The sequence below is a fragment of the Lathyrus oleraceus genome, chromosome 7 (genome assembly GCF_024323335.1).
Source record: "Lathyrus oleraceus cultivar Zhongwan6 chromosome 7, CAAS_Psat_ZW6_1.0, whole genome shotgun sequence".
NCBI classification, from domain to species: Eukaryota; Viridiplantae; Streptophyta; class Magnoliopsida; order Fabales; family Fabaceae; genus Lathyrus; species Lathyrus oleraceus.
Genome location: NC_066585.1, coordinates 474,155,326 through 474,167,231, shown reverse-complemented (window position 1 = coordinate 474,167,231; position 11,906 = coordinate 474,155,326).

The window sequence follows — 11,906 nt, the reverse complement described above, 5'->3', positions numbered from 1 at the left end:
ATGTTGGTAGATAATACAGCTAAATTCAAAGTCTTCTCATTTATGGATGGATTTTCCGGATATAATTAGATTAAGATGGCACCCGAGGATATGGAGAAGACAACATTCATCACACCTTGGGGAACATTCTGTTATCAAGTGATGCCCTTCAGTTTGAAGAACGCCGGAGCCACGTATCAACGAGCTATGACTACCTTGTTCCATGATATGATGCACAAGGAGATCGAGGTATATGTTGATGATATAATTGCTAAGTCAAGAACGGAAGTTGAACATGTAAAGCACCTGTTGAAGCTTTTCCAGCGTTTGAGGAAGTTTAAGCTTCGTCTGAATCCCAACAAGTGTACATTTGGAGTCCGCTCTGGCAAGTTATTGGGCTTTATCGTCAGTGAAAGAGGTATTGAAGTCGATCCTGCAAAGGTCAAAGCAATACAAGAGATGCCTGCGCCCAAAACTGAGAAGCAAGTCCGAGGTTTTCTTGGTCTCTTGAATTACATTTCCAGATTCATATCCCACATGACTGCTACATGTGCGCCAATATTCAAGCTCCTCTGAAAAGATCAGTCTCATGATTGGACCGAGGACTTCCAGAAAGCCTTTGACAGTATTAAAGAGTACCTGTTTGAGCCTCCGATCCTGTCTCCACCCATGGAAGGAAGACCATTGATTATGTATCTGACTGTTCTTGAAGATTCAATGGGTTATGTCCTGGGTCAGCAAGATGAATCAGGAAAGAAAGAGTATGCTATCTACTACCTGAGTAAGAAGTTCACTGATTGTGAGTCTCGATACTCAATGCTTGAGAAAACATGTTGTGCTTTGGCTTGGGCTGCTAAGCGCTTACGCCAATATATGATAAATCACACGACTTGGTTGATATCCAGAATGGATCCAATCAAGTACATATTTGAGAAGCCTGCTTTAACTGGAAGGATTGCCCGTTGGCAAATGTTGTTATCTGAGTATGATATTGAGTATCGAGCTCAAAAAGCTATCAAAGGTAGTATCTTGGCTGACCATTTGGCACACCAGCCGATTGAGGATTATTAGTCAGTTCAGTATGACTTCCCGGATGAGGAGATTCTGTATTTGAAAATGAAAGATTGTGATGAACCCACACTCGATGAAGGGCCAGAGCCTAGTTCCAAATGGAGTATGGTATTTGATGGTGCTGTAAATCAGTATGGAAATGGTATTGGGGCAGTAATCATTACTCCTCAGGGCACACATTTTCCTTTCACAGCAAGGCTAACTTTCAGATGCACGAATAATATGGCTGAGTATGAGGCCTGTATTATGGGATTGGAGGAGTGCATTCATCTTAGGATCAAGCATCTTGATGTTTATGGTGATTCGGCCCTCGTTGTCAATCAGATTAAGGGTGAATGGGAAACAAATCAGCCTGGTCTCATCCCCTATAGGGATTATGCAAGAAGGATTTCAACGTTCTTTACTAAGGTTGACTTCCATCATATTCCTCGAGATGAGAATCGGATGGCGGATGCTCTTGCTACGTTGGCTTCGATGATTGTGGTTAAACTGTGGAATGAAGTTCCCAATATCACTGTAATGCGCTTGGATAGACCAGCTCATGTGTTTACAGTCGAAGAAGTGAAAGATGATAAACCATGGTATTATGATATCAAGTGTTTCCTTCAGAGCCAGATTTACCCGCCTGGGGCGTCTGTGAAAGATAGGAAAACTTTGAGGAGATTATCTGGCAGTTTCTACCTCAATGGTGATGTGCTTTACAAGAGAAATTTTGACATGGTTCTGCTCAGATGCGTGGATAGACACGAAGCAGACCTGTTGATGACCGAGGTCCATGAAGGTTCATTTGGTACTCATTCCAATGGACATGCCATGGCTAGAAAGATGTTAAGAGCAGGCTACTATTGGCTGACAATGGAGTCTGACTGCTGCAAATATGTGAAGAAGTGTCATAAGTGTCAGATTTACGCGGACAAGATTCATATTCCTCTGACACTTCTGAACGTGATTTCATCACCATGGCCCTTCTCCATGTGGGGAATTGACATGATTGGCATGATAGAGCCGAAAGCGTCCAATGGACACAAATTTATTCTCGTAGCAATCGATTACTTCACCAAGTGGGTTGAAGCAGCATCATATGCAAATGTGACCAGGAAGGTGGTCGTGAAGTTTATCAAGAATCAACTCATATGCCGATATGGTGTGCCAGATAAGATCATTACTGATAATGGATCTAACTTGAATAACAAGATGATGGAAGAGCTGTGTAGTGAGTTCAAGATCACACATCATAATTCTTCTCCTTACAGACCCAAGATGAATGGGGATGTTGAAGCTGCTAACAAGAATATCAAGAAGATTATCCAGAAGATGGTTGTTACGTACAAAGATTGGCATGAGATGCTGCCATTTGCTTTACACGGATATCGTACATCTGTCCGCACTTCAACAGGGGCAACCCCTTTCTCCCTTATTTACGGCATGGAGGTTGTACTCCCAGTAGAGGTGGAGATCCCATCAATGAGAGTCTTAATGGAAGCCAAGTTGACTGATGCTGAATGGGTTCAGAGTCGTTATGACCAACTGAATCTGATTGAAGAGAAGAGATTGACTGCCATGTGCCATGATCAGTTATATCAGCAAAGGATGAAGAAAGCTTTGGATAAGAAGGTCAAGCCTCGTGTGTTCTGAGAAGGTGACCTGGTGCTCAAGAAAGTCTTGTCTTTCGCGCCCGATTCCAGGGGCAAGTGGACTCCAAACTACGAAGGTCCATATGTTGTTAAGAGAGCCTTTTCAGGCGGTGCTTTGATACTTACAACTATGGATGGGGAGGATTTCACTCGTCCTGTGAATTCAGATGCAGTCAAGAAATAATTCGCCTAAAAACAAAAACAGAATAGCTCACTAAGTTGAAAACCCGAAAGGGTGGCTTAGGCAAAAATGAGCGTCTCGATGGATTGAAAACCCGAAAGGGCGGTCCAGGCAAAAGTTAGAGACATAAAAAAAATATATATGTATCCCGCTAGATTGAGTACCTCATCCTGGGGCAATCTAGGAAAAAATTAGGGATTTGGCAAGTAACTGCATCCTGACAAGACTTTTGTTCAACTACTGTCGCCCATCAGAGATTCTTGCTCATTCATCGTCAACTGAAGCTTTAAATACATCGAATTCAGAATTGGTGGAGAAATGGTCATTATGTTCAATGTAGCCCTTTTCCAATATATATCACCAATTTCATATTTGTAAAGATCTATGGAGTCTTGCCATTTGCAGACTACCATCCCATCAAGTAAATTTGAACCTTTATCCAATTATTTGCACTCTTATTTGTTTCAATTCAACAAATTTTTCGCATGCTTTAATTGAAAAAATATCATTGTTTTAAACAAATAAATTTTTTCACAAATTGTTTTAAACAAAGTGAACATTCACAATGACGAAAGGACACTTAAGAGATCCTCAGTGCTCTCCCAAGGGTGGTATGATCTCCAACAGCGTAAGACATTTGTTCATATTCCTGGCATGACTGTATCCTCTTCCTCCTTAATAGTGTTGTGGTTTATCCCACCGAGTGGAGTGCTTGTTAAGGTTATTCACCTCCCCTCCCTTCAGCAGAGCAGTGATCTTTCCTCCTCAGCAAATGTGTTCTCTTTGGAAGGTTCGGTATTTGGTGGTTGATCCCCAGAATTCCTTCATTTCCTCGGATAAATCCCCAGTAGAGTTATTGGCGTGGTGGATTTCATCTGTAGTGATTCATCCCCTGCTGAGATATTGTTGTTTCCTGGTATCCTTGATCCCTGGCAGATTGGATACTCTCCGTCGATTCTGGCTTCCTCCCTTGAGATGTAGTACCAGATGGTTGATTCCTGGACCTGTTTGTGTTAGATATGTCTGTTTGTCATCATTCATCAAACATAAATCATGCATATACATGCCTAATTATAACATTCAGATATTCATGTTGCATTTCTTTGCCATATATCGTTGTTTGTTGTCTCCTGCTATTTGGTGGTATATATTTCCCCAAGCAGATGTGTGCGTCTGATCTCTCATAGGCAGAAAGCGTTTATCCTTTCTTCCATATTCCCCACCGAGATATATCCTCGTGGATGATGATTATTTTCGTTTCCTCCCAACACATATATTGGGATTGGTTCCCCTATTGAGTTATATCCTCATTAGGGCGAGTCTTGATTCAGTTTGCCTCTTTGGTTTGATCCTAAATTGGCATCTTATGACTGTTTCCTTTTGCTTCCCTGTGGTATAAATGAATAATTGCTCAATAATTAGCAATCATTCATATTATCCCCGGAGGGTCTGTGGTTTTCTACCCTTATACCGGTAGTTGTAAACCCTATTCTTTTTCCTTGCAGAGTTAACCTTTGGTTCATCATATTCGATGATAGTTATTTTTCCGTGATTTCCTACCCAGTATCCGGTAGGTGTAATCCCCTCCTTGATGGTTATCTTCATCCAATATTCGGTGTTGATATTCCCTCTTTTGCCTGGATAGTTGCCCTGTTTATGCAATTTATCCCCCAGCAAGTTATCTCTCGTCTACCCAGTTGTTGGTAACGATTGTTTCTCTCCTGAATTGGTCATCATTATATACCTAGTTTCGGTATCCTGATGCCTTTTCTTTTCGATCGATTTATCCTTTATTAACCCAGTAACCGGTTGTGGATAATCTTCCATGCGAGTATATTCATCTACGTTCTGACGGTAATAGACAATATATCTCATGCACTCTTTGGTCGAAGCCTGTTGTTCTTCCCCAGTAGAGTAAGATTCGTATTCCCTTTGCGGACTCGAGTATCCATCATGTAATCGAGTTTGCTTTTAGCTCTCTTTTGGATGATGAGTGTCTTGGGAATATTCCCCAATTCACGCCTTGGTTGGTCACCTATTATATACCCAGTAACCGGTATCCCTGGTGTTCCTCCTTTTCTGCTCTCTATTATGACTTTTGTCCCCTGTGGAGTCAGATTTCCCTGAGTTAAAATATACCTTTTAGGTCTTCCTCAGATGTTTTGAAGTTTTGATATCTCTCACACTTATACCGGTCTTAGATATTCATTTCTTTCTGAGCATGTTGTATCTCTCACCCTTATACCGGTGTTCAGATCACATATCTCGTTGAGCTTATTACCCAATAGCCGGTAATACCTCATCTCGCTGCTTCCCCAGGAGAGTCTTTTTAGACATCCCCGGTGAAGTCCCCTAGTGGGTTGTTTTCGCCCGGATTTTTATCCGAAGTACCCGTTGTGGGTAGTTTTTGCTGTATTGGCATATTCCCCAATACATGCATCTTTGAGTCAGCTCGAGTCTTTCCATTGGTCTTTTCCCTTTGGAATTCTGCTCCCCAAGCTTTGAATCGTGACCTGCTCACGCATTTTATCCTTCTTCTATCCCCATAAGAGTCCCTAGGATCTTGGTCCCATTGAGTGAATTACTCATATGGATTATCAGTGTCTTTTGATTTCTTTGCCTTTGTGGACGCATATCCCCACAAGGTTTTACCTTTTGCATACATACATCTGCATCATGAGGTCTCTTAGGGACCAAAAATTCGTCTCTTTGTTTTTATTTAAGCCCATTCTACCTCGTCGAGACGAAGATTTTAACCTTCCCTTCTCCGGCTAGAATGACCTTAAATAGGGGCATCTGTAAGACCCCAATTTTGTCCTTAAGATCCCTCATGGCATCATAACATTGCATTGCATAGCCTCAAGGATCTTTAAGCATCTTGGTTCCCCTTGCCTTTGGGTGGGACTCCTTGTGAGTGGTTTGAGATCACCAAGCATGCTTGAATTGTATATGATTGCTTTCTTATTTTTTTTACTAACCAAAAGCACAAAAATATGTCACTAACATTTTTTGTTTGTAGCTTGAGCAATCACAATGTCAAAAGCTTCAAAGAGGTCATTGGTACAAAGACATGGTCAAGAGGAGATGAAAGCAAGCATGGTAATGGTTCCCAAAGCCCTCATCCATCAAATATGCCCCCCTAATGTCTCAATTCATCATGTTTGATCAAAGCAAGTCAAAGGATTTGAGGTTTGTTCCCCAGAGAAACCCTAATTCATCTGTGCACCATAATGCCTTGCTCATGAAGCAACCTCAGCCCATGGTCAAATAAAATCAAGGTAAGTTCTTTAATTCATCATTTAATGCATATTTGAACTTATTTGAGTATCCTCAATCATCAATTCATCAAGGTATGAGTCATGAACTTAAGAAGTTGATCAGTCAATTCATTTGACTATTTTGGAATGCACTAAGACCTAACGTTTTATGTGTTGGTCAAATGGAGATGGTTCCAAAATCAAAAATGTTCTTAAGGACAATATGAACAACTTTCATGTTCATCAAAATTTGATTTAAAGCTTGGAAGACCATCTTCCATTCCAATACATTATAGGTCATTTTGACTAAAACCCTAATTTTGGGTCAACTTCCCAAGGACATAACTCACTCATTTTTTATGATTTTTAGGTGGGATCAAATGCATTGGAAATATTAAGATGTCTACTTCAAATGTTATGTTTAACAAAATTTCAAAATCGCAAAGGAAATACATGTGACAATGCAAGACATTATAGATCCTTTTGGGTCAAAGGCATTAAAAGTCAAAAAAATCCAACTTCAAGTGCCCATAACTCTTTCATCAAAAATCCAAATGATGCAAAATTTAAGTCCATTTTAATTTTCTTGAAAATATCTACAACGTTTATGTTGGAGGTTTTTTCATTTGAAGCTTGCATCATCAAAACAGAAGGGCTTGAAAGTTGGCCAATTTTAGAAACCTTGCCTTGACATGTTTTGCACATCACACTTTAAAATCAAAATTCATAAATTTCCACATTCCAAATGGATTTTTAACCAACATAACATTTGTTCCTCATACAAATACCTTTCCAACCATTACCCATATGCCTATGCTTGGATTTTCTAATTGGTATTTTCGAAGAGGTGAATGATTAGGTTCAATTGTGGAATTCATGTTGAAATCTTGTTGCACAAGCCAATTCAGAGAAAATTACATGTCCAAACCCTTGGAATTTGAACTCAGCTTGCATTTGGCATTGCTTTTGGGCCTTGTGCTTGATCATGCAAGCCCATGCAAGTGGTATCCAAATTCATGCACACGGATCATCTCACACTTTCCTTGCCAATTCCTCTATAAATTGAGCCTTCATTCCCTCCATTTTGGACACCCAATTCAACCTGAAATGCTGCAGAATTCGTTCCTCAACCATCACTAAAGAAGCAATTGCATTTTCTTCAAAAAAAAAATTCAGATCTAGAATTCAGCTTCATCTGGCTGTATTCTTAGATCTAGTGCTTCTAGACCTTCATTATACACTCCATTGAACTTCTGTTTTGATAAAGCAAGCAAGGTTTCAAGCTCAAATCACCAGAACTCAAGCTTACATTCCAACTGGTATTTCCTTCGATTCTCCTCATCCTTTGACCTATTGGCTGTGATTTTGTGTTGGTTGAAGTCCTCTCAATAGAGGCATCATGTTTATGCTTTTAATTTTTGCAATTCATTGAGTTCATGATGAACACCAGAATTTTCAACTTCTGATTTCTTAAATCCTAGAGATCTAGAATGAAAATGGATGGTACAGGGATGGTGTACATCATCCCAGCTTTCTATTGATGTATAGATCGCACGTTTTGGTTAAGGTTTTAATTTCTGCAACTTGGCCGGAATCTGGAAGCTCACCGGAGAAGACAGTGGCTCCGGTGGCTTCATCATTTCCAGTTTGAATCCTGGCCACACGATCATGTTTCCAGATCTAATCTGAACCGTTCCATGATATGACTTTATTTAATGCATTGTACTTCTCAGTTGACTAATGACTACGGTACGCGCGCGCTCCTGATCCATTGGATGTTGCCACGTCAATTAATGAAGTCATCCAACGCTCCTCCCTTTTTTTGCATTTTTCTTATTTCTGATTTTAATTTCTTTAATTCCTTTTATTTCAAAAAATCACATTTCTCTCATTTTTAATCCAAAAATTATGGGACCAATTGCATTATTTCCCAAATAATTTCTAGTTTCTATTTCTGATTTTTAATATTTTTTATTTCATCATTTGATATTTTTTATGAATTTTCTCTTTTCTAGTTGTTTTTAATTCATTTTAAATAGTTTTTGATATTCAAAAATAACAAAAATATTTTCCTAACCTATTTGAATGATGAAGGATCTATGAAAAATATTCTCATCAATTTTTGAATTGATTTGAGATTTATTTGAGATTTTAGTTCAATTAGGTTATTTTTATTCATTTTTAATTGATTAAAAATAGTTTCTGACTTTTAAAAATGCTGAAATTTTTTGTCAAACTTTGTTTGACCTTGTTGAACTTAGGATAAATCACTTGGACCTTTCAAGGTTGATTTGAAGTGATTTTGAAGTTTGACCTTTCTTTAATATTTTAATTCAAGTTTATTTTTAATATTAAAAATGCCAAAAATATGTTATTCTTTTCTTGACTTCCAATCTTCATCTCACTTCTGTTTTTGATTGTTTGACCTTGACTTTCAATGTTATTGGTCAACATATGAGGATTGGTACATTTTATTCCATTTAATGCATTTTATTTTGTCATTTCCTTTTCTCATATTCATCTCCTTCTTCTTCTTCTTCTTTTTTCTTTTTGATCAATGAGTTGAAGGTTGATAAGTTGACATTGATTAGGGAGACTTAACCTTCCTTGATCCAAATCTAATTCATCTTGATCAATTGATCAAGTGAATGACTTTGCATTAAGGATATGTTGTTTCCTAAATCATGCAAATGGCTGAAACCAATACAAGATCATTTCTCCTCTTCTTTTTGGCATGGCAAGTTGTTGGGACTTGGTTCACTAATCAAGACTCCTAACTTGTGTTTGTTGCCTACATTATTATTGACCGGCCTCAGATAGTTGTGACTTCTACATAAGTCCAATTACGATTGCTTAACATAGCGCTAAATTTTGCCTTATGGCACACTAACCATTAACCACTAACAACCAACTTTTACTTTATGCATTTTACTTTTATGCAATTTACAATTCTTGCACATATTATTCATTTTCTTTTTTTCTTTGCTCATTGGAGCACATGTTTATGTTAATGCCATTTGCCTTTTGCCCACTTGGGTATATAATTATGTATATATCTTTTGTGCTTGTGTTTGTCTGTTTGTTGTGACTTAAATGCCAAGAATTGGACAATATGGACTTAGAATTTAGGACCTTACCCAAGCAATTGGAATTTGAAGAGCAACTAGGCATTGGGCCTTTAGAGTGCTACAAAAGTCAAAGAGCAACTAGGCATTGGGCCTTTAGAGTGTTATAAAAATTGAAGAGAACTTTGAAAGGACTATCTTCTAAAACTCCCTCTTGTCCATTCTTTGATTGTTTATAGAACTTTTTGATGTGTGTTTTCTTGTGCTAGGGGATTCCAACCTGGATTAACTTTGAGGAACCATTACCATGAGCATCTAAAGTGAAAGAAACAAAAGCCATTGGAGGATTCTTAGAAGCATGATCTGTGTGTTTGATTGCTTAAAATATTTGCTTGTGATTGCTTATTCCAAAGGATGGGAGCTACTTGGATCATCAATATGATCTCAAGAGAGGAACTCCTAATGTGGTTCATTTCCTTATCCCTTCTCCTTTTGTTTCACTTAGGACCTAGCTCTTCTTCTTCTTCTCTCCACTCTAACCCAAGCCAAAACTTTTTGTGCAAACATTTCACTTGTTTTCAACATTAGAAACCTAAGCCATATGCTTCTGATTTTCAAACTTTCTTTTCATAATACTTATTTTGAATTGAACCTTTTAATCCACTTTGACCATTTTTTTTGTATATACTTCTAATTGATAAATATAACCCATTCAAATGTGCTTTTGTGGTTTCAATGGCCACCTTCTTAATCAAATTTTCCATAACCTTTAGCTATTAGGTTTGAGTTATCTTTGTGGTAGATGTAATACTCACCTATATCCTTAGTGATGGACAATGAGTCTTCTATGCTTATTATAGGGTTAACCCCTCACTAGCATGTTGAAGCTATCCTCACATGGTGGATTTGTGGTTTGGTTGAGTTTTCTCCCTTTGATAACAAAAGACCTTAAGGCTTTTGGACCAATTAATTCACCAACTTATTTTGAGACTTTTACCCCGAACTACGAGGTTTTGATCCTAATCTTTCTATAAGATGGTACGTAGGCAATGGGTTTATCCATCCAAACACAAAAAATGTAAATAAACTTGTATATTCTCTTCTCATCTCTTCAATCATGTTTGCACAAATAAAATTTCACAAAACAACAACCTTTACAACAAGTATGAAAAGGGCTCCCTAGGAGTACCTAGGATGTTTTGGGTGCCTAACACCTTCCCATTACATAACCAACCCCCTTACCCAGATCTTTGTTTCTTTTACTAGTTTTCGTTAAAACTTTTAGGTTTTTGTTCGCTTTCTAACCATTCATTTGGATAAACAGAAGTGCGGTGGCGACTCGACTTGTATGGTTTACCTTGGATTTAATCAATATCTCTAATGGTAACGAATACCCCACTACACTTACCTACAGTAAACTCCATCACAACCACCACAATCATGACTGAGAGTCACCACAACATTTTTTCCTATCCCTATGTACAATGGATCCGTAAGATACAATAAAGAAATTAGTGTCAAAGCCATACCAACTTTCTCGAAGTAACAATAAACACAAGAAATTGGGGGTTTGAATTGGATTTCTAAAAACAAAAGTTTTTTCAAAACAAACTTAATAAAGCAAAAACATGAACAAGAAAAATAACAAAGTTATTTTTATACTAGTTCACTGGTTAACGAAGCTACCTCCAGTCCATCATACCAAGGTGATTTTGCCTCCTCATAAATGACTTAATCCACTATAATTGAAATTGTACAAACACCACAAAGACATACCATATTTATCTTCTTGAGTCTATCTGACTAAAACCTAGTTACTCAAGGAAACCACTCAAATAATTTTGAGATTTACAAGTTGTGTTTACAAAGAATGCTTCTAAGAAAGAAGATTAACACAAGATTAATACAAAAAATATCTCACACAATAATGAACAAAAACTCTATGTATGTTTACAAAGAATATACACAGAAAATATTTAGTTTGACAAAAACGTGTGTATGTTCAGTAGCGTGAGTAGTAGCAAACATTAGCAACTTCTTCCAATCTTTCAAGTCTCCTTTATGTAGGCAATTAAAAGATCCGTTGGAGGGTAGAATTGGAATAGCAAATAGCAGTTGTCTTCTTTCATAACGGTTTTCATATAGGAGGCAAAATTGTACAATATTATTGTCCTTAGCCCATAAAATCAGGAGTGGAGGAAAGGGTGATCTTGTATTGTGTACTATTTTCCTGACGCAAAACCTTTTGTTCTTATCTTCTAAACATCAAAGGCTTCTGATGAAATGATGTTGAAGCATCCTTAGAAGGATCAAGAGACTAGTTGAGAGAATCTTCAGAACCTCGGTCTTCATAGTCTTGACACAGTTCATTAGAACCTGTTCTTCAGAGTCTTCAGATCTTGTTCTTCATAATCTTGAGAACATGAGCACAAAATCTTGAAGGCACACAGTCTTTTAGAGGCTCTTCAATCAGAATCATAGTCAGAAGCTTTAGCACAAATGTTCTTCAGAACCGTTGTCTAGGTCTTCTAGAACTTGACACTATCCTGTAAATCACTTATATCTCTTCATAGTCAGAGTGTGTTGATTCTGGAGTCTGATGATGTCACACGTCAAGGCTTTAGAATCAGAACTTGTTTAGCAAAAGTTGCACACTAGACCAAAATCATTAGTGTACAAAATTGTCTCTAAAAAACAATGCATTATTATCATCAAAACT